Source organism: Camellia sinensis, chromosome 4, assembly GCF_055761805.1.
Source record: "Camellia sinensis isolate YWXY chromosome 4, ASM5576180v1, whole genome shotgun sequence".
NCBI lineage: Eukaryota > Viridiplantae > Streptophyta > Magnoliopsida > Ericales > Theaceae > Camellia > Camellia sinensis.
This window is the reverse complement of record NC_138964.1, coordinates 211464355-211471115: the sequence shown is the minus strand read 5'-3', so window position 1 is coordinate 211471115 and position 6761 is coordinate 211464355. Positions and strand designations below refer to the sequence as shown.

Here is a 6761-nt window from a genome sequence, read left to right as displayed (position 1 = left end):
AACAAATAAATTTTCAATCTTAGTAACTAAAAAAAATGAAAAATAAAAAAAAAATGTCATTAACTACAAAAAAAAAAAAAAATTATTTTAAGAAAAAATTAAATTTTTTAGCAATGACAACTCCCATCGTAAAAAAAAAAAAAGGGAAAAAAAAGTTAAATGACACCATTTTATTTTGTTGTTTAAATATTCATTTGTGACAAAAAATAAAAAAAATAAAAAATAAAAATAATATGAGGCTTAGCCCTTTTTTTTTCCATTCCCGCTCGGTTTTCCCTCCCCAACCAAACAATCCCCGATCTCAAGAACCAAAAATCCCTAATCTCCTCTTATGGCTCTCTCTCTCTCTCTCTCTTTAGCGTGCGGCGGCAGACTAGGGTGTGACCTTGGTCATCATCTTCTTCACTTATCATCTAAGAAGCCCTAGAAGTTTTTAGTGTATTTTGGGGAAAAGAAAAGATGGGTGAAGGGGGGAAGGAGAGAGGAGTCGCCAGCGCCGATCCGCCTCAACCACACTACGGAACCTTCCAGGGAGTTTCCAACTACCCTCTTCCTCCTCCTTCTCATCCTCAACCCGCCATCAGCTTCCCTCAACCTGTTCCTCCCTCAGGCGCCTCCATATGCTAATGCCTATCAAGCCGGTCCAGGTTTCATCTCTCTCTCTCTCTCTCTCTCTCGCTGTGTGTGTGTGTGTATGTGTGTGTGTGTGTGTTCGATTTGAGCCAGTCAACCATGTATTGACTCCTCCAGATCTAAAAAATTAAAAAGAAATTATAAAATTCTTTATATTTTTTTGACAACATTACGAACTTTTGGGATTTTATATATATGTTGGGCTTAATGTTCTGTTGTTTCCTTTTAGTTGGTGGTATTGTGATTCTATTTTATTTATTTGTTATTATTATTTTTTGATCAGCAACAAATGGTATTGTGATTTTTGGAAAATCAAAATTGTGTGACAAAGCTTCAAAAAGTGAGTTGTGTGTTTTATGACATAATAGATAGAATAGAGTAAAAAATGCACAGAAACAGGTAAATTTTGCACCTTAAGTTTTTACAAAACTCTAATGAGAAATTAATCTTCTAATGTACTTCATATTCTTTCAGAGATGGCTATGAAAAAAAATGGAGGTGGACAGGACTCCACCTTGACCAACATTTGAAATATGTTTGGTAAAAGTAATTCAAGGATAATTTTGTTTGGAGTTGGAAATGCTATTTTTTTAAACCTTATTTTCCATGTTTTATCATGATTATCGTCACAAATGTGAAAAGATGTTTTAGAGATTGGTCAAAACTAATGAAGTGTTTTAGGTTTTAAAATAAAGAATTTTATTTCATTCTTCTTTTTATTATACTCTATATAGAAGACTCTATATAGGATTCCTTTTGGGTTCAAAGTTTGTGGGATTTGGACCTACATCTTTTACTATGAAGGCAATGTCTTCCCAGTTAGACAATATAATCATGTGCTTATATAAGAACTATTTTATAATGTATATCAAAATTAATATATTTCATTGTTTTTGTATATACGATTGTTTGGCATCATTCTCTGGACCTTGTATTGAATCTTAACGATTCTCGATTTGATTCGATTCGATTCATGATTTCCAAACTTAGGATTTCGATTCACTATATGATTCTCGATTTGGCATTGTGATACTTGCAGTGGCATTCAAATCTAGGGAGGACCATAGAAAGCAGCTGGAATTGGAAGAAGCACGTAAGGCAGGTCTGGGAATAAATTATTTTAATAATTTTATTATTATTTTACGAAAATATATTACTAGAGAGGTGGTATGACAATAAGGCTTGGTTTGGCATAAGTTAAGTATATTTTTTTATCTTTTTTAAATCACATTAATCAATATCTCTTCTTTACTTTTCTACGCATCATTTTATAAAAAGTTAAAAATACACTTATTAATATCTTATTCTAGTAGGTCCCAAACAACTTGCAATTTTGTTGTTGTGGTTCTGGGTTTTAATTGGATTTGAAGTCTTCACCCCAATTTTGAATTTTGGCTATCTGGGTTGGACGTAATTATGCGTTTTTGTTTGACATTGTGTACTTCCTATTTGTCGAAATTGGAATTTGTTATGGATCTTTTGAAATGTTGATGATCAAATTATGTCTGCATTTTTTTTCTTTTTGCATTGTATTGAGTTTTCAATTTAGGTCTTAATTTAAAGAATCTAGGGTTCTTTTTTCTTTTTCTTTTTCTTTTTTTGTGTGTGAAATTGAGAAGAAGTTTAAGTAAAATTGCCAAAGCGTCAATTTTGAATGGAAGCTATGGATTGGAGTTAAGCAGATTAGTTGAAAGTTTGGGTAAAAGTGCCAAGTGTAAGGTTTGGATTGGATAGAAATTTGAGTAAAGGAAATGGGTCTCCCTTCATTTTAGAAAAACTCAGTGGAGGGGATTTTAATGGGTATTTACTTAATCCGTATTGCTGCAACTGGGTCATGACACCCTTTTTTGTTTAGTTTTGAAAATTTCATCAACCGAATTGATGTCTTTGGTTAGTGGCGTTCTAGGGGATGACTGGGAAAATAATGTTATTGATGTGATTTTTTCAACTTGAGGTGCAACTTTTATAATTTGTATTTCATCTATTGCACAGAGAAGGTTGTTACCAGTAGGAGTTTGTTAAAACGGTTTCAGATTTTTTTTTTTGACTGATATACTTTGATAATTGAATTTGTAGATGTAGTGAGGGATTACTCAACAAACAATGTTCCAGATTCAATAGTTATTAAACTTGGAATGCGACTTCATAGGAGGGATCAACATCCAATTGGCATTCTGAAGAATGCAATATACAGTTACTTTGACACCATGTACTCAAACAAACTTGACAAGTTTGATAATCTCTGCCCGATTGTTTCTGTTAAACAGGTAGGGCCTTGGATTCATTAAGGAACTTGCAGACACACTTGATTTATCCCTCTTAAATGTTGTTCTTTGGAAACCTTGTATTTGTCTTCATTCTTGAATTTGTTAATGTCAGGTTGATATTTCTTATGTTTAAATTAGGCTATTGAGATTTATATCCTATTGGTTTTCCTTGTTATGCTCAGTGTTGACTGTTCAACCTTGAAGAGAGTGTAATTAAACTTGTAGCAAATGCCTGAGCCATAAAATTAGTAGGGACTTTGTTGATTAACCTCTATTGGTAAACAAAGTCTATAAAATGTATTTTGTATTATGTGACAGTTATAAATATTTTGATGTATAATATCAGTAATTTGTTTCGAAGCTGAAGATAGGGGTCCATATGGTCTTAACTCTCAGTACTTTTGACCATAGATTTTGCATTCGAAGAACCATGTAGGATATACAAATTAAAAGCACATTAGTTGCAACTTCATGTGACTTTAACTTTTGTCCTGCAAATACCTCAGATGGCTCGTCTATATAGACGTATGAGGACAACCATAAGAGGATCCATTAAGAACTTCAGAAAGCATATTACAATAGAGTTAGATTAGATCTTTTTTTTTGATAAGTAATAAAAGTTCACCCAAGTGGATCTCCCTATTAAGAGCACGTTGTGTAGCATGCCTGCATACTTCATGTCCTTCTCTACAATTATGTTAAATCAAAGTATAAAAAATGCAGCGGATAAAATGTTTAGATCATACCTTTTTGATGATAGAACCTCGTGGATAAATCACGTGCTTCCAGAGTCTGATAAACCAACCCAACAGTGAAGTGATATCACAGATTGAATATCACCCACACAAATCACAGTGCAAATGACTTGATCGTTGTTTTTGGGAGAGAGTCAGTATATGGGTAAAACTCAGATCATACGTTGTTTCTCTCTTTTTCATCCATAACCCATATTTCAGATATATAATATATTATTATTATCTATCCATATCAGTTAATGGAGATAATATCTGTATCCTGAGTGGTTATCCTAAATAGGTTTGAATTCAATTTCAAAACCTATTTGGATAAGATTCAAATTCAAATACAAATGGTCATGCCACATGGGCGCTCATTACTAACAAATTACTATGTTTGTGGCTCGTGGGTTGGAAAAGTTGATGAGTATTTTCTGTTATAGTGAGATGGGGTGGAAGATCTAGTGGAGTGGAAGGCGGTACCTTATTTTCTTTCAAATTATACCAAATCATGGTATGACAGAGGTGCAAAAATTTATCAGGCTGAAACGTTTAGGAAGGGTGCTTGTGAAAAATAAGTGAAAGTTGCTTTCTTTCTCTTTCTTTCTATGTATGGTGCATGCATGCGTTCTCTATTCTTTTCATTAATTTTCGCAATGGCTAGTCATTGACATGAAGATGTAATCAATATAGATTTTAGTTGTAGAAGAGTTTCATGTAATCTGCTTGTTTCAGTACCAATGTTTAAACTATGGAGGTTCTACCCTGCCTTATAGATGAGAACTCTGCCTTAGGGAGGGAAGAAAAGGTATTGGTGGGATGGGGATAGTGTGGCTGGGGTTGGTTGTGGTTAAGTCTTAGCATATCATTTTGCTTAATACATTGAAAATTTTAACATGCCAATTTTATGATGATTGTTAAACTGCTCACTGCACATAATTGGATTTATTTAATTATTCTTTTGATATCTTGTGTTGAGCAATTAACTGCATTATAGCATGTGCTTTGCACACTATAGGGAAGATTTTCTGGAGATGCCCTTGCTAGTAGGAGAGTTATTCATTACACGAGGCATAACTTGCTGTTAATGCTCATTAGGTCTTGTATAGTTTAGTTGATTCCATATCATCACATAGTTGGTACCTTTGGGGGAGATCTTCAAGAGAGCTCTTCCCTTTATTTTCGATACCATCTTTTTTTCGTTCTTTTTGTGTGTGTGTGTGTGGTGGTCGCTAACATTTAATTAGCTCATCGTAAACTTTTTGAATTTATGACATATCATTGTTGGAGATGGCAAATTTGAATGCTTGAACTAAGTTGTGTTTTTTTTTTTTTTTTTTTTTTTTCTTTTTCTCAAGTATAAATAACTTACTTTGACTATAATTTTGGGAAGGCTACCACATTTTGTTATGTGTATTTTTTAATATGAATGTGGGGAACTACAGTTGAATTGATATGAGCTCTTGTTACACTCTGCTGCAGCTGCGGAGCCATGACACATGACTCAAAGTCATGCATGGACAGGCCACGGAAAGTGGGAGCAAAGTGGACAGACAAAAACATTGCGCCAGACGAGAAAAGAGACCTTTGAGTTGGATTATGATGGCAAACGGGAACGTTGGAATGGCTATGATGCAGCTAGCTATGCCTATGTCATTGAGAGATATGAAGCAAGGGATGAAGCTAGAAAGAAATACTTGAAGGAGCAACAACTCAAAAAATTAGAAGAGAAAAATGGTAACCAAAATGGAGAGGATGAGGTTAGTGATGATGAAGACAATGAAGATGCTCTAAAGGTAGATGAAGCCAAGGTTGATGAGAGCAAACAGATGGACTTTGCAAAGGTTGAGAAGCGTGTGCGAACAACAGGTGGTGGGAGTACAGGAACTGTAAGGTGATTGTTCTTTCTTTTCTTTATTTTTTTTCTTCCTCCTTTTATTGTTTTCTTGTTCCTGCCATTTATTAAAAACTATCATACAGCCAAGTTTTTTTACTTTTTATTTTGTTTTTGGGGTTGAGGGGTTTCATTGTTGAATAGGAGATAGGTTTACCTTGTATGCATGCTTGTTGGTTTTGTGATGTGGAAATTGTTTTCTCAATTTTTTGTTGGAAAAATTTGTTTGTTTTCTTTTTCTTGTCAGGAACCTGCGTATTTGGGAGGACACAACAAAATACCTTCTTAATCTTGATGTAAACTCTGCCCATTATGATCCCAAAACCCGTTACAACATTAGAAAGGCCTATGTTTTTAAGAAGTCTGTTTTGAGTAGTGTATAAAAATTTGATTCTTCCAAAGAGCATTTGGAGCTTGCTTAACCACATATTAACATGGTTATGGAACTCCATGAATAAAATACATATAGGTCTAGAGGTTTACATTTTGTTGTGTAGCCTATAGCTCAGTCTAGGATATATATACACCTTTATGTGTATAAACATAATATATGCGTATATGCCAATTAATTGAAGGATGATGAACTTTTGTATAGATACTAAAAGGCAGACATTTCTTTGAAGGTGTCATAACTTATTTCCATTGCTTAATTTTCTTAGAAATGCATCTGTTCTCATTGTTGATTGAGATGTTTAATTTGATGACTAACAAAAAAAATGTTGTATTTAATGTTGTTGGGAGTTAGAGCCAGATTTCAGATATAATTTTTATGTTTTTTTTTTTTTTTTGTATTTGATGCTATAGCAGTTAAATTTTTATTTTTGTATTTGATTGAGATGTTTAATTATCCATGTGAGATTTGATGACTAACAAAAAAAATGTTGTATTTGATGCTATAGTAGTTAAATTTTTATGTTTTTTTGTAATTAACATTAACACGTAATTATATTGTCATTAATTATTTTTATTTTATTTTTTAGATATTTCCCATGTACGAGTGTGCTCCTTGTGTTGTGGAATGCATGCATGTGGAGAATGTGGCTAACTTTTGTTTTTGTTATCTACGAAGAATGATGAGAAAAACATTTAATTTTGGTTTATGTTATCTTGAATTATGAACAAAATCATGTATTTAAACATTATATATGTATTATGGAACATTATGTAGTGGGATAATTTTGTTGATGTGTAATTATGAATTGTTATTTTTTTACAGGAATTTTTATATTATTA

At 33.0% G+C, this 6761-nt stretch overlaps 1 pseudogene across 1 annotated transcript; it reads left to right on the top strand.

The window, feature by feature from the left end:
* The first annotated feature begins 280 nt into the window (after positions 1–280).
* LOC114291228 (pre-mRNA-splicing factor SLU7-B-like) lies at positions 281–6507 on the top strand (annotated as a pseudogene). The gene is made up of 4 exons (XR_014328344.1): positions 281–647; positions 1673–1735; positions 5117–5528; positions 5776–6507. The product of XR_014328344.1 is annotated as a pre-mRNA-splicing factor SLU7-B-like (transcript).
* The last annotated feature ends 254 nt before the right edge of the window (positions 6508–6761 follow it).